The 22,502-nt window shown below is 48.8% G+C and overlaps 1 protein-coding gene across 1 annotated transcript in view; it reads right to left on the bottom strand.

Annotated features, from left to right (window-relative positions):
• N4BP3 (NEDD4 binding protein 3) overlaps nt 1-21,588 on the bottom strand; it is an 86,492-nt gene extending 64,904 nt beyond the window's left edge. Inside the window, exon 1 of the mRNA XM_086931812.1 lies at nt 21,308-21,588. The gene's annotated coding sequence lies outside the window, so the exon portion shown is untranslated. The remainder of the gene's footprint in view (nt 1-21,307) is intronic.
• Between the last annotated feature and the right edge of the window lie 914 nt (nt 21,589-22,502).

The following is a 22,502-nucleotide window of genomic DNA, read 5'->3' as shown; positions in this document are numbered from 1 at the left end:
TTGAACACCAGAGGCCAGGCTCGGCTTCAGACATTTTTATTTGGGTGGGCCAAGAATGCATTTGGGTGGGCCACTGCGGGCCCGATTTGTGACTTGCATGTCTAGCCAGGCCTGCTTCAGGGACCTCCTTTATCTCTCCTTAGTCTTACAAGGGCCCAGTAAAACGCATTCTTTTCTTTCCAAATCACTTTTTAAATGTTATCACTCTCAAAAAGTGTTTATTTTCGTGTAATGTCCCTTTGAGGTTTCTGAGGTGGGAGTATCAGGCAAGTGACACTTCTCAGGCTCTCCCTTATGACCTCCTCCTTGGCTTCCCTCAGTGCCACCCTCCACCAGCGCCCTTCATCTCTCCATAGCCCCCCTATTGACCTCCTCTTTGGATTCCCTCACTGCCACCCTCCACCAGCGCCCCTCATCTCTCTCTGTAGCCCGCACTATTGACCTCCTTTTTGGGCTCCCTTACTACCACCCTCCACCAGCGCCCCTCCTCTCTCCGTAGCCCCCTATTGACCTTCTTCTCCCACTTCCTCACTACCACCCTCTTCCAGTGCCCCTCATCTTTCTGTAGCCCCTCCCATATTGACCTCCTCCTCAGATTCTCTCACTGCCACCCTCCATCAGTGCCCCTCATCAGGGCCGGTTCTAGGATTTTTGGGGCCCTGGGCAGAAGGGGAATGTGCGAGGCCCCTCTAATTTGCATAGACTTGACCCATTTAGGGAATAGATGCCCCTCCTCCTCTCAGCCCCCAACAAGTACCTCTTAACAGCTAAAAAAAAGGGCTGAACGGTGTGAGGGTTGCTTATCTCCAGAGAGGGTTAATACTGCCAGGGAGCTAACCAGCAGGGCAATAGCCACCCCGATGTGCCTCAGAGGGGGGAGAGGGGTGTTGGGCGCCTAATTGCCGGACTCCTGAGGTTGCAACTGTGAATGAGGAGGGGGACCCCTATCCTCGGGGTCCCCTTGCTACACCATAGCAGTGAGGCCAGGGGTCTCCTAGGGTGGGACCTTTCATGCCAGGGTCTGACTGTCTCATTGGTACGTGCCCCACATTGGAGGGCTGACTACCGGGCCCTAAGCAGCTGCCCACACTGCCTGCATCAAACTCATACATTTCAACTTTGTACACCGTACCTATATGACCCCGGTCTCCCTAAACCGTATCTCTGCGGATAGGCGGCACAACTGTCCTAGATGTGGTGCGCAGAAAGCGGGATTTTTCGACCTAGCATGGGAATGTCCTCGAGTCAGTACCTTTTGGAAGGAGGTGGTCGACCATATCAGTCGGGTTACACAACTCAGAATTACACTGGATCCGCTCCATTGTCTCTTGGCCCTGGTACCCAAACCCAAAAAGAAGAATTTGTCCTATAAGTTTTTAGGTCTCGCGACCTATCAATGCGCACAAGCGCATTGAGCGGAGCGAGAATTCAAGTGCTCAAAATCCTCGTCAAACCAAGGGCTTCTGGGTGCGGTTTTCATTAAGTTCACGTGAATCACGTGACCAAACAAGCACGCGCATCAGCCACCCTCCCTCCCTCCTAATTGCATTTTTTCACGGCCGCACAGCAATCAAAGGGCTTCTCCCAGCGTGTGCTGTGCGGCTTCTCGTCCCCTAATTATTCATGGCCGGCCGGCCATACTTTCAGTTTCCCGGCCCACATTTGGCAGCTTCTTCTCTAGCTTTCGCTCTCCACCTAACTCGCCCATCTACCTTTCTACGTACACATAGAAAATAAATACATTTGTTCACTTCTTCTCTAGCTTTCGCTCTCCACCTAACTCGCCCATCTAGCTTTCTACATACACATAGAAAAAAAATACATTGGTTCACTTCTTGCTTTGAATTTCTATGAACGTGTGTACTTTGCTTGAAGAACTTCTACGTTTTTTCTCTTCATATTCACCGAGTTCTGGTACCTCTGATTCTTGATCAGATTTGAGGTGGTCTGTCTCTTTCTCGCGAGGTTACCTTTAATTTGGGCGCTCCTCTAAGAATTGACACATTTACTAACACCTGGCGGGCTGATTTGGGGGTTGGAAACTTCCGATAAAGGGACTGCACGTGATTGGGGAAAAAAATCATAATTTCCTATCTCTTTCTATTCCCGTCATCCCTTGGCGTTGCCTTTTCCACTTTTTCCCACCCGTCCTTTGTGTCTTTCTTGCCTGCACCCCCGCCACGCTCCGCCTTTCATCTCTTCTCCGTCCTGGCTGCTTTCTCCCTTCCCTGGTCTCTGGCAGTCCTCCCCTGCTCCCCCCTCTGTGGCTTCACTGAAGCTGTCTGAATGTAGGTCAGCCGCGCGGCCTGTGCACCTGACCCCTCCCACCTGTAGCCAGCGGAGGGTGGAGGGAAAAATCATCATTGCTTTTTCCACTTCTTCCCACCCGTCCTTTGTGTCTTTCTTGCCTTGCTGCCCCCTCCGTCTACTATACTTCTGTTTGCACCCCCGCCACGCTCCGCCTTTCATCTCTTCTCCGTCCTGGCTGCTTTCTCTCTTCCCTGGTCTCTGGCAGCGGAGGGTAGAGGGAAAAATCATCATTGCCTTTTCCACTTCTTCCCACCCACCCTTTCTGTCTTTCTTGCCTTGCTGCCCCCTCCGTCTCCTATACTTCCGTTTGCACCCCCGCCACGCTCCGCCTTTCATCTCTTCTCCGTCCTGGTTGCTTTCTCTCTTCCCTGGTCTCTGGCAGTACTCCCCTGCTCCCCCCTCTGTGGCTTCACTGAAGCTCTCTGAATGTAGGTCAGCCGCGCGGCCTGTGCTCCTGACCCCTCCCACCTGTAGCCAGCGGAGGGGAAAAAACATCATTTCCTATCTCTTTCTATTCCTGTCATCCCTTGGCGTTGCCTTTTCCACTTCTTCCCACCCGTCCTTTTGTGTCTTTCTTGCCTTGCTGCCCCTTCCATCTCCTATACTTCTGTTTGCACCCCGCCACGCTCCGCCTTTCATCTCTTCTCCGTCCTGGCTGCTTTCTCTCTTCCCTGGTCTATGGCAGTCCTCCCCTGGCAGTGATGGGCTGTCTGGAGGGAGCCCTGTTTTCGGGTTAGACTTTAATACATCCGTGCAGCGCCTGCACGGATGTATTAAAGTATAGGCACTCTGCTAACCGACTCAAAGTTAGGGAAGGGGATGTGGCGTAACGACCAGAGCTGTGGCTTTGGAACTGGGCCTCAACTCAACATCCTGTGATTCTGGGCAACACTTAATCTGCCAGTGCGTACTAAAAATAAATGCGTCCTTGTGTAATGTAACTGGTGCTCATGTAAAGTGCTCCAATGCATTCGGGTCGAGTTTTCGCTATATAAAACTGCACACAGAGAAGTTCAGATACCTTGCTGGGAAGTCCTGCTGTAACCAACTCGCTAATAAATGATTGCACAGTCCAATTAAAGTTCCAGCGACTCTAGAGGGAAGTCCAAAAACGGACTTGTTTACAGTGGAACACCATTGATGAAACGTGTTTTTACTATGGCATGGAAGTATACCAGCCCTGCTGGAAATACCTCGTCTGTCTCAATCAAAGGCGTATGCAAAATGTGCAGTTCTGGTGTTTCATTTTCACGAAATGACATGTAGCATGCTAAATACATTGCCGGTATTTCAGGCAATGCTTCTCTGCTAGGTTGTACCCTAAACTAAAAAGTCATGAGACGTACCAGCAGGAGGCTGGTTCGAGGAGAATCTGGTTTGCTCAAAGAGAAACAAGCACTGGTGTTGCCAATAGGTCTCGCAGTAGGAAAGTTGGAGCTATTGGTTTTGTAAATGACAAAGCCCTTTATGTTTTTAAAATGAAAACAAAAATAAAAGGCATGGTTATTTGCAATTGTAATAGCTCCAACTTTCCTACTGCGAGACCTATTGGCAAAGCCAGTGCTTGTTGCAATTACTGCTAGTTTTGGCAAGGCGGCGCGTAGCCATAACCTGGATTGGTCAAAGGGCTCCCGAGATATTCCTCTGGCTGAGGGATGCCAGAGAATGGTCCCTGGCCGAAGAGACGCACATGCAACGTACTCGCCGGGATGGGAAATTGCAAGATGATCTGCTTGCTTGGAGGCTGATGTGTATGGAGGGGTTGACGGATGCCGATTCTGATGCCACTAGCGCTGAACTGTTCACCCCTGATGAGTCTGAGTCCGAGAATGCTGAAGAGGGAGACTGGTTGGAGGGCCCGGGTCCGGTGTAGAACCCTACTAGATGCACGCTAATATTCCTTGTTATGTATAACTGTAATTTGCTGTGATTCCTAAAGGTCTTTTTCTGGATATAATGACTGCACCTTTTTGGGCCTCACATGGATAACCTGATTCTTTAAGTACTTTATTAATGATGCCACGCACGGGGGGGTTTGTTTTTTGTTTTATGTTGAAACAGTGTTTTGTTATAAACATCAGAGGAAAAATGCCTATCCAGAGGGATGGGAGTGAGATTATATAAAGGACATCGGAAGGAGAGAACTTTGTAAAAATCAGCAAATACAGTGATATATACTTATCCTTAGTACACGGCTAAGTTTTTATTGACACATGCTCTAATTTTGCGCCGCCCAGCCTCCGGGATGTGGGCCTACATGGCTGTGTATTATCCTGAAAACCTGCATGTCAATGATCTTATTTCTGAGTGGACTGAACAGCCATGAGTACCTGTGCCTTTCTATGACTTCGCAATAATTTTTTTTTTTTTTTTAAATAGAGTGTTTGTCCCAGAGAAGCACAAACTCGGGATTTAAAATGTACCACAGTCGTTGCTTTTACTAAAAACAATGTATTTCTACCCAAACTAAACCTTTTAACAACATTAGGATAATGAAAGTCTTGGGAGAAAAATAACATTTTAACCTATACATAGCGGTTTAAATTCAGGCCCTTTATTGAAGATCATAAGTAATTGTGATATATTAGGATTGTGAATTATGAACTGTAAGTAACAAAAAGTGTCTCAGTGACAAAAGCAGTAACCCACATAAAATGCACTTCAGCGATTTGCATGTACACGTTCTTTGCAGCAGGCATTTTAACCCTCTGTGCTACTTCAGGATGGGGAAACTGCCACAAGACAAAATGCTGATCTTTTTCCAGCAGGAACATTATTCATAAGAGTTATCTTGGCATGATTTTAATTGCTGCCAGAAAAACTCCTAAACAAACAAGGAAATCAGCAGAAGGTGGTTTTATTTGTGAAAACACAGCACCAGGGGGTGGGAGGTCCCCACATCCTTGTAGTTAAAAGGGCTGCTCCCCATGTCCTCACTCGCAGGCAGAACCAGTAAAACAAAAGTAAGCAGGCCAAGCACTGGCTGCAACCGCTTACAAATACACAGAACACACAGGCCTCTGCATTGCCTGAAGTAAAGTAAAAGTAAACTGAAAGCACCGTCAGGAGAGGAAAACCTGGCGTACGCAACATTTGAGACCCTGCACCACAATACCTGAAACAAACAAAACTCTATTTTTCAAAGAAAAAAATGGTTGCTACCTCACAAGTCAAACTAACATAAACACTTTTGGGAAAAGGAGGCCCAGGCACTTCGAGGGAAGCCTGCAGCAACCTTTACAGAGGGCCTAGCCCATAGTTTCAACTCTGTGCTGCACCGTCCTGCTGCCGCAGGCGGTCCTGAAGTGTGTCGGAGTCAGGGATGGCAGTCAAACTCCGGCTGGCGGCAGCAATTCCTGGAGGGCCAGGTCCATAGGCAGGAAATTGAAATAAAAAACACATAATTTTGCCGCAGCCTGTGTCGAGTCCGGACCCTGCAGCGTAGTCATAGTATGTTCTCGTGCAGAGACTCGACAGGTGCCAGAAGCCCCACTCTGTTGGAGGGCGCCAGTTCAAGAGAAAGAACAGCACCCATTGTGATCCACTGCAGATAATGCTGCAGACACCATAAGATGTCAGTGGCATGAACCCGGAGTTCGTGGGGTGGTGCCAGTTGCTGGAAAGTAGCAACATAGAGAAGGCGCCACCCATGGTTCACTTGCTGGCTCTACACTTGATGGAGCAAGGTGGAAACAAAAATGTTTGTATACCCCTTGTGGGGATAACTTTCCATAACAGTAATAAGTACTAAATGTGTGGTTTTGAAATTAACCAACATAGAATAGAATGCACACACACAAATACACGTGGGATACGAATTTGCATGGATGTGCAAAGCATAATAACTAATTTGTCGTATATTGTGTCATAATGAGTATGCATTGTTATAATCTAATTGAGAACTGCATGAATGTGCTTTTGTTTGTTTATTTGTGGCATAAAAAATGAAGATTGGCAAGTCAAACCACGCATATGTTGCTTAAAGCTAGGTAAATACTAACCGGGATACCATTAGAAAGGGGGAGGTAAACAGAAAGGGCTTTATTTCGTAAATGCACTTTTATTTGTGTTTGTTTCTGTAATAGTTCCTAAATTGAGGCCTGTGAGCCAATAAAGATGGATGCTGACAAATTCCGAGATGACAGTAGAAGTGTGCAGGCGCCAGATCGGAGATGCGAGCTGCTTGTGACTGAGCAGTATGGGTCAAGGACAGCATGGCGATTTCATGGGGCCTAAGCCAAGTTTGCTGAAGTCAGCATGTTGGTTCGTGGGAAAAGTACATCAACTAACAATTTAAAGGACACTTCGAAGGAAGTAAAAATTAAGACAATGGCCCCCCAGTTTTCTGCGACAAGAGGATGATTCTGCGCAAAACTGAACTGTAAAATGAGAGAGCTATGATTGGATAGATTCTACAGATTTAATATTGTCAATCATCGGCTGGCTAGGCTAGTCGAGAACTGCGGTCCCATTCACCCTTCTGACACCAGGGGATATCCTTATGAAGTGGATTTATACCATGACAGTGTTTCAAAAAGGTATTTCTTATTTCCATTTCTTTTAGAGCGGGCCTCATACCTGAGTGAGTGCCAGGCGAGGTGAGGCCACTCCCAAGTAAAATTTGGGTGAGTGATTATTCAACAAATAAAGTAAAGTATGAGCAATGTCTCTTTGGCAGTCGTATGTCTGCACCATAACATGTTGCTTTCATGTGTTAAACCATGTGTCTGTACAAGTTTCCTTTTTAGGAGAGGAGTTTTTTACAACCATGACTTCGAGCCTACCAATCAACACATTGTCAGATGGTAGGGGATTCATGCATGGTATGTAGTTCTTATTACACTTTGGTCACAGTTGCAGTAGTGTTGTTACCATAGGTCCTGAAGAAAGCCTTTTCTATGCTGAAACATGTCGACCAGTTAACATTATCATCAAGATAGTAGTATTTGTTCAAACACTATCTACACTCTGTTTTTAACCTTGTCATCATGGTGACCGCCATAAGAAAGTTTGTTCCTAGGCACCATGCTAGTCAATTTTAATATACTATTCACTTTATTAGCACATATATTTTTTGAGCACTGCAACTTTTTCATCCCACAGCTCTTACTACAACTGCTCTCTGGCTTCTCATCACTGGTGGATCCGTTTCTAATGTGTACTCACGATACTGAGAGTGAGTGCCTTAGTGGATACCAGTTCGCACTTACAAACCCCAGATGATGAAGTTCCGCCAATGGGTGGGCTGATGGGTTTTCTTACTTCTCATTTCTCAGTTCTTACACACACTCCTCACAAGAAAGCAGACACTTTCTAGCCTATCTAGACCAGTAGCACCCCCTTGTGTGTTTGTCGTGAGTTAGATTAGGGGATAGGGTGCACTTTGGTCTTTAAATTATTTTCCCATCTAGACCCCCTTCCACGTTGTTTTTTGTTACTGGGCAGGACTGCCTTCCGCAGCCAGCCAGAAAGGCGGCCCAATGGACCCGAATGGATTGCAACAGCGGGCCTTGGGATGCTAAGCTGCAGGTACACCTAAAATAGAGACAAGTGGTGTTACCCCAAAACAGTCACCGGCTCACAGCCCATGCCCTGTTGGTGGCCGCCTACCAAGTACTGACAGAGGTTGTTTAAGCACGTTAAGCAAGCCATCTGACTGAAGCTAGGGGTAAGGAAGAGCTCAGAGACTTCAACTTTGGCTGATCATTTGGATAAGAATATTGACAGTTTGCAATTCTGCTCATAATAGTTATTGAAATAGCTTTGCCCCACCTTAAGTAGGCCAAGCATTTTCAAAAATGTAAATAAACTGCTACCATTTGAATACCACCACTTGTCCGGGTCTATACTTCCTTAAAGTACTTGGTTTTTCGCAACGACATTTTTTTACGGGTCTGCACATTGTTTGTGGGCTCCACTGTACCGCCGGGCCCCCGCCCCTCTGTCCCTCCACCCGGCCTTGCTTCACTCATCAGTGCTCGCAGATCGGGCTGGTTAGGTCATGAGCAGCACAACGCGTTCTTCTTCAAACAAATCAGCCCCTCGAAACCGCCCGCGGGAGGCAGGCCGAGAGCATGAAGCGAAAACCACTCGACCTGCACGAACTTGAGCGCAGAGATTGCATCGGCGCCTGTGATCGCCGACACGGAGCCCGCACAGACCATCGATACCGAGCCCTGGGGCCGCGAACAATGAGCGGCTTATCCGTGCGCAGCCAAGCGTGAGCGAGCCCCGGAGGGAACCATGAGGGCCGGCTGGGCAGCAGGACAGACCGGCGACCGTCCCACCAGGAAGTTTCAGCGTGGAGTCATAGGAAGCCAACAAGGGCCCACGGGGAGGCAGCCTCGGGCCATGCGAGGTACGGCACAGTCCTAAGAGACACCAAGGCCAGCACAGCTCAGCTCCCCATGTACCACCTGCCTATGCTAAGATCAGAGAGACAGCCACAGCACAACTCATACCTGGACAAATATCATGGAAGCACAGCACACCCCCACTGGCCAACAAGTAGACCAAAGCGCGTGACCAAATCTAGGCCCACAAGGAGACCAGTGCACAGACCAACTGGAAGGCCAACAACTGCACAGTCTAGAAGACAACAGCATAGCCCAGGCGCACAGGAACAGCATGACAGGCCAAGACCCACATAGCGAACGCATGACACTTTTTGAGTTTTTGCATTTTGGAATGACATCCCATTCTATTCAGCTGCATTGGACATTTCCTTAAAATGTTGTTCCCTTTTCCCACCCCTTCACCAAAATGTAAAAGTCATAAATATTGCTTTTTAAAGTCTGCAACCGTACAAGGAGAAGCAAACCGCAGAGATGCCCTGAAGGAGGTGATCACAAAACTCACTTCCTCTCAATAATGAGAAGTATTGCCTGGCCTCAAACATCCAGCTCAGGTATCTCCATAACGAAAGATGCTGGCGACTTTCTGTCATGCTTACTTTAAAATTATTTTTTGTAATTAGAGCTTCCCCCCCCCCCCTCCCCAAGAAAATACCCCAAACAGACACTTATATACAAGTTGTCAAGCATGTATTTTAGATACTTTAGTGCCATCAAATCACACACCCTTCCAGCAGATCTTGGGCCCGGAGTGATGAGCCTTGCCACAGGGGAAGCACAGAAGCAAATTAGCCTACCTACTGAAGGAGGTGCAGGTTGGAGGAAGCTCAAACAGGATGAAGTTGGTGCTTGCCAGATGAGAGAGCCAATGGAATTTCATGGTGATGGGGTGATATGATCATGTTTCTTCAAAGTTCTTTCTGTAGTTTTGACTCTCCAACTTTAAACTGGTTTACTAGGTACCCGTCTCGTTTCATACAGGTTCTGATCACTGGAGACCAGACCGATGTACAAGTACAGAAGCATAGCCACCTGCTGGTGGGAGGTGCACCCAAGCAACTCTTCTTCCCAACAGATAAGCTTGGCAGACCTATCATTTTAAATGTGTGTCAAGTTTTTATATATCAATCTCAAAGCAGAGGTCCTCCAACTGTGTGGCACGCCCCAATGGGGACCTGTGGCTGCATTCCAGGGGAGGTGCAAAAACCACAGCATTTTTCTTGTAAATGAAGCTAGCATGGGAGCGTCGCTGGAGCATTTCCAGGCTGTTTTCATTTAGATAAAGCAGTTGAAGTGTTAAAGAAGAAAATAAAAATACTTAGTGCTATCGGGTCAGGGGCAGTGAGTGTAATGATAGAGGTTAAAGAGGTGGCAAAAAAAGAACAAAAAATATTCAGCATTTTGTTGTCGTTTCTCCTTCAATTAACTGCATACAAATAACAGGCACACACCTCAAATGAAAAATAAATGGAAGTTTAACTAATGGACAGGAAACGTGCTCTTCTAAGTTATGAAAGCTCATTTAGTTAATGTAATCATTACAAATGTCTGGATGTGTGGCCAGAGAGTCACATACTTGTTGTGACAGTTTTGCTTTGGGCCTTGGAGCAATGGCCCAAGGGAGAGGTAAATGGAAACAGAGGAGACACCTTTGTTTGGACATCAGAGATGGGAGGGAAAGGAATTGCGGAGACAGCCTGCTTTGCAACGCAGTACTTATTATTAGTGAAGCAGGTGCAGAGACATTGGGGTCCGGGAGTCAGAGAGGTCCACTGCTTCACAATAATGAATGTCTAACTTTTAACCCTTTGAATGGGCCAGGCGCCCCCCCCCGGCCATCCGTCACGGGCAGCATGTGCGTCGGATGGCCGTGAGCCGTCCGGTTTGCGCATGCGTGAAATTTTTCCGCACTGCAGGAACATTTTGGCCACATTTAAAGGGTTAAAATGGAGCATGTGGGTTCATTATCATTAGAAGCATTATGGCAGAGGGAACTCTTCCCACAAAAAGGGTGGCAAAATGTGGGCACTCCTTTCTTTTCGGAAATGGACATCCTGTTTAATGATGGTACAGAATGAAGTGGAAGAGGTGAAACCGACATTTATATCAAATATTACAACGCATTTGATAGCAGCTTTGCTGGTGGGACAGCGCCGTTGATGGCCATGAAGATGTAGCTTCAGAGTTATAAAGCTAAACTTCACCCACCTGATGAGGAGCCCCGAATAAAGACAGTTGGGTGGGAGATCATCTGAGAACGGAGATTCCTCCAATGAGCTTGTTATCATGTATGCTGGATTTATTCCAACAGCTGGAGAGGAAGTCTGGGTTTCAAAAAAATAGACCTATTCCAATCAGGAGAGAATCCATTCCCTGTACATTTGACATCCGGTTTTGGTTTATGGATTTCCTCCAAAAGCCATGGATTTCAAGCTGTTAGAGAATATCAGGGAAGAAGGGAAATGGAAGCCTTGGTTTCCCCTGTTGTTGCATTTAGCAATACAGTTTATTGGTGGATTCAAATTCTTCCTTACCCGCTGTGGGGTTCTCAGCTGCTATATGCTGAGGTTATCAGCTCATGAGTAATGTCTGTGTCAAGGAAGACTGACGAGGTGGCAATGCCCCGGTTACTTGCCAGCAATCGTCATTATTTTGAGTCTAAGCCTATTTGTCACATTCATAGTCTCCCATTCCATAGGGGTCGGCTTAAATATGCACTAATGGCTTTGTATTACAGGAAGTGGCGCAATTTAACTTGCCTTTTATATTATTTGCATACAATGTAAGTGCCGGCCATCTCGGAAACTACGTGTGTTTATTTGCTTGATAATTGTTCTGTGGACAGGAATGTTTACTAAGGAACTAATAAAGGGAACAGGGAAACCTGAACTCGGAAGAATGAAGATGACCAGTAAATAGCCAGGGCATTCATACAGTCTTAGGTACAGCACTGCAATCGTTGAAGATACTGCAGATGCTTTCCATAAAGCGCTCACCTGCTCCTTAATACAAAATCCGCGCTGTATCCCGTACCTTAAATACTTTTTTTTATCCCCAAAGGTGGTGAAAGGCTGTGGAATAATAGGCCAAAGTGGTTCTACTGTACCATGTACAAACAGGACAGTTTTAACTGACACTGCCTTGAGGCGGTTTCAGCCGGACAGCGACACAAATATTTAAGTAACAAGCTATCTGGTGGAAAATCAGAAAATGTGTACGAAAAGCACAATGGTCCAGTGTGTGTGGCTGTGTTAGGAGAACATCGCATAGCAACCACGGCAGAGTGCCTATCAGCAGGAAGCGGACCGGGGCATTAACGCAGGAGAATTCCACTCCGGGGGCGTCATCTTCTTGACAAAGGCACATTAGGATATTACCTACTTAGTGGAAAGAGCCGGAATAAGAGAGCTACCAAGGCCTCCCTGGGCTGCCGGGCGCTCGGGCAGGTGCTACCTGCCCAGCCCGGGCGTTTTTCCGGCCTCGGCACAGGACGGGCTGCGGGGAATTCCCGGCATCTGAGTCACGGATTCTTGCGTGGCTGACGGCCTCTCTCCCGAGGGTACTGGGACTTCAGAGACTCGCCTGCAGACTCTGAAAGGTGCGACTGCCAGGGTTTTAAACAGCACCGGGATTGGGAATAAGGGGAGGGTGGGTGCGCATTCGTCAACTCGCCCTCGTTTCTCTTGCACACACATTCAATTAACCTTTCTGAAGAACAAATTGCCTCCACAGACTTCAACGGGTCACCTTTCAAACATGGAACACCCTCAAAACGGTTAAATATTGGGACGAGGGAAACGGATAGGTTTGGAGGGCAGAAAGGTTAAGGGTGAGAGGAGTTGGCGTGGATTGCATGGTTGAGGAGGGCTGTTATTCGACGGGAACAACTCGTATAGAACAATTTTACTTATAGTAAGAAGGGTTAAAGAGGCCAGTTATGGAAGAGAACGCAGTGTGTGATGGGAGAGACAGGGAGGGTAAAGTGAGGACCTTTAACAGTCATCCAGGCTACACCTCTAATAAGCAGTGTCTTCACACTTCCGATAAAAAAAAATCATGATGCGTAGCCCAAAACGAACGAAGTTTGTTAAAATATATCGAATAAAAAAAATGTACAAAGATTGGAATGAAAGCTTATTGTCGACAACAGTCACCTTCCCAATCCTCATACTCTTCTGCGGTTCCGGGGAAGGGGGCAGAACGCAGTACTGGCCTGGCCCTGCTTTTGGCGATGCAGCCTGACAGCCAAACATGCCTTAAATACTGGATTACAAAGCCCAACGAGGACAGAGATTTAGCTATCAGGCATAAGCTGCTAAAGTGTTCTTATAACACAGCATTTGCGACGTCTTGGACCACTGCATGCTCTATTTTTAATCACAAGACAGTTTCCGTTTGCCCAAATTTAACTTGGTGTAAAAAGTACAGCGATCAGAGACTTTGCAGCAACATTTCATATAAGTAACACGTTGACATGTTTTGTTAACATAACAGTAGCGTGATTTCCTTCATCAGAGCATCTTTGTGTGTTCCTATTTTGGGCTTTGACGAGTTCTGTCAATGCACTTCCTGTTATGGCTGCCATCTGTACGGGTTGGGGGTGAAGCTATGCGGGCCAGAAAAGCTGCCCAGCAGTGCGGCGCACAAATAAATCCTTTATGGGGCGAGCCGAGCGAGGGCTGCCATCTTGCGGACCACTGCGGCTCTGGAGATCAATCAATCAGGCGAATTTGTAAAGCGCGCTACTCACCCGCTAGGGTCTCAAGGCGCTGGGAGGGGAGGGATCCGCTAGTGCTCGAATAGCCAGGTCTTGAGTGGTTTCCTGAAGGAGAGATGGTCCTGGGTCAGTCATAGGTGGATGGGGAGGGAGTTCCATGTCTTGGGCACCAGGTAGGAGAAGGATCTTCCTCCGGCGGTGGCTCTGCGCATGCGTGGGACGGTGGCGAGGCTGGTCGAGCGGAGCTGGCGGGTGGGTGTGTAGAATGTGAGGCGGTTTTTGAGGTACTTGGGGCCCAAGTCGTGGAGAGCCTTGTGTGCGTGGGTGAGGAGTCTGAACATGATTCTCTTGCAGACGGGGAGCCAGTGCAGGTCTCAGGTGGGCAGAGATGTGGCTGTGGCGGGGAATGTCCAGGATGAGTCGTGCAGAGGCGTTCTGTATGCGCTGGAGTCTTCTCTGGAGTTTGGCTGTGGTTCCCGCGTAGAGGGTGTTCCCGTAGTCCAGTCGGATGGTGACGAGGGCCTGGGTGACCGTCTTCCTGGTTTCGGTGGGGATCCATCGGAAGATCTTTCGGAGCATGAGCAGGGTGTTGAAGCAGGATGACGAGACGGCGTTGACCTGTTTGGTCATCGTGAGGGAGGAGTCCAGGATGAAGCCCAGGTTGTGTGCGTGGTCTGTTGGCTTGGGGGCGGTGCCCAGGGCAGGGGGCCACCAGGAGTCGTCCCAGGCGGAGGGGGATGATCCTAAGATGAGGACTTTCTTGTCTGAGTTCAGTTTCAGGCGGCTGGTCTTCATCCACTCTGCGAAGTCTTTCATTCCTTCCTGAAGGCTGGCTCTGGCAGTGACGGGGTCGTTGGTGAGGGAGAGAATCAGCTGGGTGTCGTCTGCGTAGGAAATTATGTTAAGGTTGTGTTGGCGTGCGATGGCAGCGAGGGGGCTCATGTAGACGTTGAAGAGGGTGGGGCCGAGCGAGGATCCTTGGGGTACGCCGCAGATGACTTAGGTGGTCGCGGATCGGAACGGGGGGAGGCAGACTCTGGGTTCTTCCGGCGAGGAACGAGATGATCCACTCCAGGGCCTTCCCTTGGATTCCGGTGTTGAGGCGCTGTATTAGTGTGCGGTGGCATACTGTGTCGAACGCTGCTGAGAGATCCAGGAGGATGAGGGCAGCTGTTTCCCCATTGTCAAGCAGGGATCTGATGTCGTCGGTAGCTGCGATGAGGGCGGTCTCGGTGCTGTGGTTAGCTAGGAAACCGGACTAATAGGGGTCGAGGGATCCGTTTGTCTCGAGGAAGGCGGCGAGTTGCTTGTTGACGGTCTTCTCAATGACTTTGGCAGGAAAAGGAAGGAGCGAGATGGGGCAGAAGTTCTTGAGGTCCGTGGGGTCTGCGGTGGGTTTCTTCAGGAGGGCGCTGAGTTCGGCATGTTTCCAGCTCTCCGGGAAGGTGGCGGTGGCGAAGGAGATGATGATGTCCCAGAGTTGGGGTGCGATGATGGAGTCGGCCTTGTTGAAGACGTGGTGAGGGTAGGGGTCGGTTGGTGATCCAGAGTGGATGGTGTTCATCGTGAGGGTGGTGTCTTCGTTGCTGACCGGGGTCCAGTTGCAGACGGTGGTGGTCGGGGGCGCTGGTTCGGTGGTTGGGTGCGTGGTCTGTGCGCCGAAGCTGTTGTGTATGTCGGCGATCTTGCGGTGGAAGAACAAGGCGAGTGAGTCGCAGAGGTCTTGCGAGGGTGTGATGTTGTTGTTGCAGCCGCTGGGGTTGGAGAGCTCTTTGACAATGCTGAAGAGTTCCTTGCAGTTGTGGGTGTTGTTGTCGAGTCGTTCTTTGAATGTTGCCCTTTTGGTGGTGCGGATCAGCTGGTGGTGTATGCGGGTGGCACTCTTGAGGACTGTCATGTTTTCTGTAGTCTGGTCGTGGTGCCAGGCTCTCTCGAGGGTGCAGCAGTTTTTCTTGGAGGTTGAGTTTGTTGGTAAACCACGAGGTTTTCTAGCTGCCGGGTCTGCTGGGAGGGTTCTTCAGTGGTGCGAGGTCATCGGCGCAGTTGGTGAGCCACTGTGTGAAGTTGCGGGCTGCTTCGTTGGGGTCCGTTGTGTTGGTGGGAGGGTTCTGGCTGAGGGAGGTGGTGAGCTGGTCGGCGGTGATCTTGCTCCAGCTCCTGTGGGGAACCTGTTGCGGGTGGTGGTGGGTCCTTGTTCTCCTGAAGTTGAAGTGGACGCAGCTGTGATCAGTCCAGTGTAGTCCGGTGGAGTGGCTGAAGGAGATGTGCTTGCTGGAGAAGATGGGGTCTAGCGTGTGGCCGGCGTAGTGGGTGGGGGTGTTCACCAGTTGCTTGAGTCCAAGGTTGGCGAGGTTGTCCATTAGGGTGGCGGTGTTGCTGTCATTGTTGTTCTCCAGGTGGAAGTTGAGGTCTCCTAGGAGGATGTAGTCTGGGGAGGTGAGGGCGTGCCGGCTGATGAAGTCTGCGATGGCTTCGCTGAATTGTGTGCGTGGTCCCGGAGGTCTGTAGATGAGAGTGCCTCTGAGGGTGGTCTTGAGGTCGGTGTGTATCTGGAAGTGAAGGTGCTCGGCGGCGGTGAGGTGTTGTCAGAGTTGGTTGTGATGCGGATGGTGTTTCTGTCGACGATGGCGATGCCTCCGCCGGTTTGGTTGATGCGGTCGCCCCGGGTGATCTTGTAGCCTTCCGGGATGGCTATGGCGATGTCGGGGGCTGAGGAGGCGTTCATCCAGGTTTCCGCGAGGAAGGCGACGTCTGGTGATGTTGTGTCGAGGAGGTTCCAGAGCTCGACGGCGTGTCTGTGGACGGAGCGGGTGTTGAGCAGGATGCACTTGAGGTGATTGTTGCTGGTGGCTGGCCTTGCGGGTGCGGTGCAGGTTCGGAGGCAGGTGAACTTGCAGGCTTGGCAGGTGAAGGGTCAGTGGGTGCGTTTCAGGGTGGCACGGTAGCAGGCGGGGTTCCGGCCGGCTTTGGGTGCATGGAGGGTGGCGGCTTCGTAAGTTCGTCATGTGGGCTGGCATCGCGGGGGCCAGGGGTCCTGGCGCTGGGTGCGGTCCAGGCGCAGAGAGGCTTGCCTTTGGCGCGCCCGCTGCGCAGTCGCTTCGTGGTCTGCATAAGAGCATTGGCGGGAGGGTGGAGCAGCTGGGTGGCGGGAGCAGGGCGGCGAATCGGGAGATAGTGTGCCAGGGGGGGCGGGCCGCAGTGTGGCAGCGGCGGGAAAAAGTGCGGAAGGAGACCGGGCTAGGCGGGCAGCAGGAGACCGGGCAAGGCAGGCGGCAGCAGCGTGGGGGCGACCTCACCTGCAGGCAGGGTCAGAGGTCGCTCAATGTCTCAGGCTCCTGGTCTGCCCAAAATAGATAGCAGCAACCTGGCCTTAGCGACAAAGATTTCATTTTACTGAAGATTAAAACTATTTAATTTGTGAAAGACCCCTTTGTCACGGACACACAGAAGGGTACATTGATATGATCGGCTATTTATATGACGCTCAGCTACTTCAAGGAGTGTTCTGACGCAGATCTAGCTGAGGAGTCAGTGTGGGGAGTTAGGACTGCATAAAGAACTAGGTTTTCAGTCATTATTATAATTTTTTTTAAAGCCCTAGGTCGCTCACGGAACGTTAATTCCAAGGGAAGCTGATTCCAAGCATACGCGCCCCAAAATCAAAACAGAACACACCAGCACAACAAAATCTCACACACACTACCTCATAATACTTTCCGTCACAAACATACACCCACTCCCACCCTTCTGACTACGCAAATATTACACACCTAAAGCAAACTCTACTGCCAGGCTTTCTCGCTTTCTCCACATCTAACATATACAGCAACGCTCGATTAAGCGGCTCTCATCCAGGGGGCAATTTAGAACCTTAGAACATAACCCACATGCTGCACCACCATCCCCAACTCATACACCTTCCATCCTAAACAGACACATACAAAATAAACAGTTCCACTCTTCACAACTTTGCATTTCCATGTCAACTGCAAAACAAGGCTACTCTACAAAAACACAGCTCACCAACTCATTCTTAACTACCATCTCTACCACCTACACACGCAGACCCATCAAAATGCGTTCTTAGCTTGCAGGACAAGGAATAAGATACAGAAAAGATACGCTATTGCTATCCTCATACAGTGAATACCAGCATTAAGGACACACCTGCTACAAATCCACAAAATACTGCTAACTCTTCTACAAAACAAGGCTCGATCATCTCACCTATGATTTTCAGCATCTACATGAAGTCATTACCAGCACTGATCAATCAATTTCACCTCACAAGTTACAACTATGCAGATAAACAAATACTTCCTAAACTGGGAAGCTCCAAAGACACTGGAAACGCACATTTTCAGTTGCCTCTGATCCACGGATTAGTGGATGACATGGAGCCATGTCAAACTGAATGCTTCCAAAACGGAAATTCTCACATACGGAGATTTAAAAAAAATGACAACCCACTCGCTGCCTGGCCTCACGAATTGGGAACACTGCCTAAAGTATCTAAGGAAATTAGAAATCTTGTAATTACCATGAACTCCAAGCTGTCAACAAATGCCCAAGTGGACAAACTAGCAAGATCAAGCTTCATTACTGTAAAAACTCTGCGAAGCATCTTCCCCACATGGGATTTCTACACAAGGTCCAGGCTACTATCTCTCTTGTACAATAGAGACTAGATTACGCCAATAGCCTACGCCAAAGCCTCTACCACAGATCATCTTTAACAACTATGAAAAGACTACAACAGATTCAGAACTCTGATTCCAGGCTACTCCTACACGTAAAGCCACAAGCCCTCATCGCTCCTGCCTTGAAGGACCTACATTGGTTACCGGTTGCCAGAATATCCATATGCAAGCTGCTTTGTATCACCCCCCAAGGCGATACACGGAACAGGGCCGCTCTTCATCAGGATAAAATCACCGAATACATTCAATAACGGAACCTGCACTCTAGAATGGCACCTTGTCTCAAAATCCCACCATACAAGGAAAAAAAACAGATGCCACATCCTTCTCAGTTCAAACAGCCACACTATGGAACTGTTTACCCCCAAACATGTGATCCAGTGAAGAGTTGGCTCTTCCTCACATAACCACCATACTCAAACAAATATACAGCATATCCCTGTGTATACAAGCATTTATTTGGATTATATGTATGTATTTAGTGTATTCCTTTGTATAAATGATTATAAATCTATAGATACTCGTTAGGGCTGCTTTACAAATGTACATATTACCTATGGGTATATTATTCTACGTTTAACTTGTATAAAGGTCTGCATAAATAAGTACATTTTATTCATAAATATCTATAATTGCTTCACTATTGAATTATTAAAAGTAAAAAATAACTTAGTTTAAAGTACAGCGACACTTGAAAGTCTTAGTTTATTAAACACAACTTAAAGCTAGATATATTAGCTTCCTTATACATATATACCTTCCATGTACTTTTGTATCATTATATTTATTACTTTACTCCTAATTCAGCATCTCCAATGTACTACCCTATATCCCTCCCAATATAACCTCTACCTCCACTCTCCGACTCATCCCAAATCCCATTCTACTACTGCGATCCCCAAAATAACCCTTTTTAGACTCTTCACTCAACTGCTCCTTAAATCATCTCAAACCTTTTACTATTCAGATCTCCCAAACAAGCCTTTCTAAATACTTCCCTCATGTATTCCTCCTAGACTCATCTGATACCTCATATTTCCCCCTAATACAATTCTAGAGACTCTTCCCCCTCCATCTCTCCTTTACTCATCCCAAATGCCCCCCTTAGTGCTATGATCTCCAAATAAACACTTTCCATACCTGGCCCTCTCCTTTCACTCCACTACCCTTATCAATCGAACAGACTCACATGTCCACCGCTCAAATTAATTTCATATTTCTCCATACTAATTCACCACTAATCCTTTTTGGGTTCCAGAGTAGCGTGCTCCTTGCCGAAAAGCTCTTAATTGCCTTGTATGGGGTAGTAAGTGCTATATAAAATGCAACTACAATAGCCCACTGCTGAGGTCTATAAATGTATTACAACATTCGAACCACTGAGTGTAGACTGTTCTAAATTAAAAAGGGAGAAACATGAAGACAAACTTTGGAATGTTGGCACTCCAGGCTTATACCAGCCATTGTTGTCTTCAATGAAGCTCTCAACATTCCAATGTTCTAATATGGGTTAATGTACAACTCACCTGTACGGTGACATGAACCCAAAGCATAAACACATACTAAATCAACAACTATAGGAAAATGAGGAACACCATCAAATATGCATTGCCGATACAACTACCGCCAAATGACCAAGAATTGAAGCATCATTGAAATCCCAGCACACAAACAATGTTTTACGAAATTTAGGGTCCAAAAGAGGGTACTTGGCAAAGGACAGAGCAGTATTCGACAGCACCCAACATGGTGTCAGGATCAAGGAAAGAAGCAGGATTGCAAATGATAAACATCATTTAAAGCACTGGTCTGTTTTCTGAGCATGGCCGGGCCTCAGAACGTGGACTGTGACGAAAAAGAGGGGAAAGTCTTAAGCGTTCTTCCTTGAGGTACAGTCATTAGAAACCACATGTGTTTTAATCCAAAAGTAGGGATATGGGCATTTTGCATTTGCACATTGGTTACGGTAGCACGTTATTTGACCTGGCCCATTTCATTTGGTTCTGACCGCGATATTATTCTCTGTATGTCAGGTAGTGGAAGGTTAAATTAATATTAGGTTTGGAAGAGGTCGGCTGCGACTGTGTATAGCTCCATTGTTGTTTAACCGACACAAATTAACCTACAGCTAAAGGATGATAATTATAGGCATACACACAGGTGCACACAACCTATGAGTTTGCTTTTGAAAGGACGCTTATAAAAAGGCAGGCACCATTCATCCAATTTTAGAACCCTGTCTCCAGCAGGAAACCCGAGCGCAGGCGAGGTTACTGCAAGGCCTCCTCGAGCGCTGGGCCCTGGTCCAACAGAAACCAGGACCGGGGCCAATGAGACCGGGTAATCCCTAATCCGGGTCTAAAAATAACCTGCAGCTGACACCGGGCCACGAGCCCGGCACCCCGGGCGTGCATTAGCGCGAGCCTGGAGAACGCGAGGAGCCCAGCAGCGGTAACAGGCCCGGCCGGCCCATTGGGCACGGGGGTCACAAGGGAAGAGTAAAGTGCGCAGGAAGGGCAGGGGTGGAAGCGGGCTGGGCAGGAGCTCGCCCGATCTCCCCAGCGCGGAGTGCACGCTCGGGCATGCTGACGGAGGGGCCCTCCCCGTGGGAGTAGGCTTCTTCTCACACTCAAGAGTGCCGACTCCCCTCCCGGGATTCATTGCACTGACCTCGCGCAGTTTAAGCGCCTCCGCTTTGCATCAAACTCCCAGTGCGCGTCCCTCTCAAACTAACTACATCAGTGCGATGTTATTGCTCTCACCGTGCAGGTCCCGTTCATAATCTGGATCGGGGCAGGTTTCCCTCACATGACCGGTGCCCTGACGCAGTTTCATCCGCAGTCTCGCCACACAAGTCTCGAACCGAGCTCACACCGTAGTTTCCTCAGACTCCCCTCTCGGTCTCACAGTGCAGTTGTCACTCACTCTCACCATGCATGTAGCCTCTCGTGACCACCGAGCAGATACTTCTCGGCGTCACAGCTGTCTAAGGTGCCCTAAGACTGAGAGCTCTTCTCGGGCGCCTAGTGATGTTTGCTGTGTCCTCACACTCGCAGCACACGTCTCCTCAGGATCACAATAAGGCGCCCCCAGGCCTCACCTTGCAGTCTCTGCCGAGGCTGGCCTCCCTTGCGCTGGACCCGTCCCTTATAACACTCAATTAAGTGATATAAGTTGTTTCCCCCCCATACGCCCCCTCCATTCAGAGGCTGACAGTAGGCTCTCACCATGTTACCGCTTTGCTCAGTCCTGGGAAGCTTCCGTTGTAAGGCACTTGTCGGCTGTAGTTCCACAAACTTCAGTGGTGCAGCTCCCAAGTGAGAGGCGCTGACGCGGTCTATCCCTCGGCCTTGCTCCTACACATACAGCCTACGGGCCGTCTCCCCCATGCTTGCTCTTGCAGGTATGCCACTTCGGGAGGTGGGTGGCGTGAGAAGGTCTCTAGACTCCCTTCTTCCCTCGCTCGGGTTTGAATGCCTCCCTGTGCGCTCTCCTTCAGCATTGCAGGAATGTGTAGAAACCCGAGACGACCGATGAGAGATGGAAAACCCGGACTGGAGTCCCACTGGATCACTGCCACATACGGACGGGATCCTACGCCCACATTAAACCTGTGGGCGGGGGGGAAGACAAAACCTGTGGTGAAACTTTTCAGATTCTTGCAAGATTACACAACAACACCCACACACTGCAGCCGCGAGAGATGGGGCACGCATGAGAGGGACCGTCTCTTGCAGCTGGATAATGATGAATCACAAATCAAATGCCACATGGGCTGGATTTCCAGGTTCAGAATCCCACGCCGGCGGTTCAAACCTATCCTTTGAACAGCCCAAGCCTACATACAGCATCTGCATCGAACACCCACACACATTCTGCAGCGAGAGTACGGCAGAACATGGCACGCGCCATCGCTGCGCTATGCGGAGTCTGCAGAGAGCCGCATAACCCACGCAGGGCAACTTCACCCTTCCAACAAGCCCACTGCGCAATAGACTCTCGAGTTCTCCTTCTCAGGTCTGCGTCTCCGATAACCAGATTTTTTTGCCAGTAATCTGGTAGTTGAATTTGTAGTCTCCAGTTGCAATATCCTCTTAATTATAAATAGGCAAACCCACAACTAGCCACAAATGAGAACCAGGCAATATGGCATTCAAAGGAGTGTATAAGGTACAATGAAGTGGCCACCTGCTGAATGTGTTGAACGCCCCCTGGCCTGGGACCCCTATCTGGAGAGCTGTAAATCCGAGTATGAATGGGCACCTCCGAAAGATCTGGAGTCTTCTGCACCTCAGGCGGCTGCGGCCTGCGGTACACCCCTGCTTCTATTTACCTTTGTACTCACTACCAGTCCCCTGTGATTCTTAGTTTATCCATTTGTATCTCTTCTTTGCGTGACTTCACAACTTGTTCATTTACAAT

This window comes from Lissotriton vulgaris, chromosome 7 (assembly GCF_964263255.1).
Source record: "Lissotriton vulgaris chromosome 7, aLisVul1.2, whole genome shotgun sequence".
NCBI classification, from domain to species: Eukaryota; Metazoa; Chordata; class Amphibia; order Caudata; family Salamandridae; genus Lissotriton; species Lissotriton vulgaris.
The sequence above is the reverse complement of the archived record's forward strand: the minus strand, read 5'-3'. Positions and strand labels throughout refer to the sequence as shown.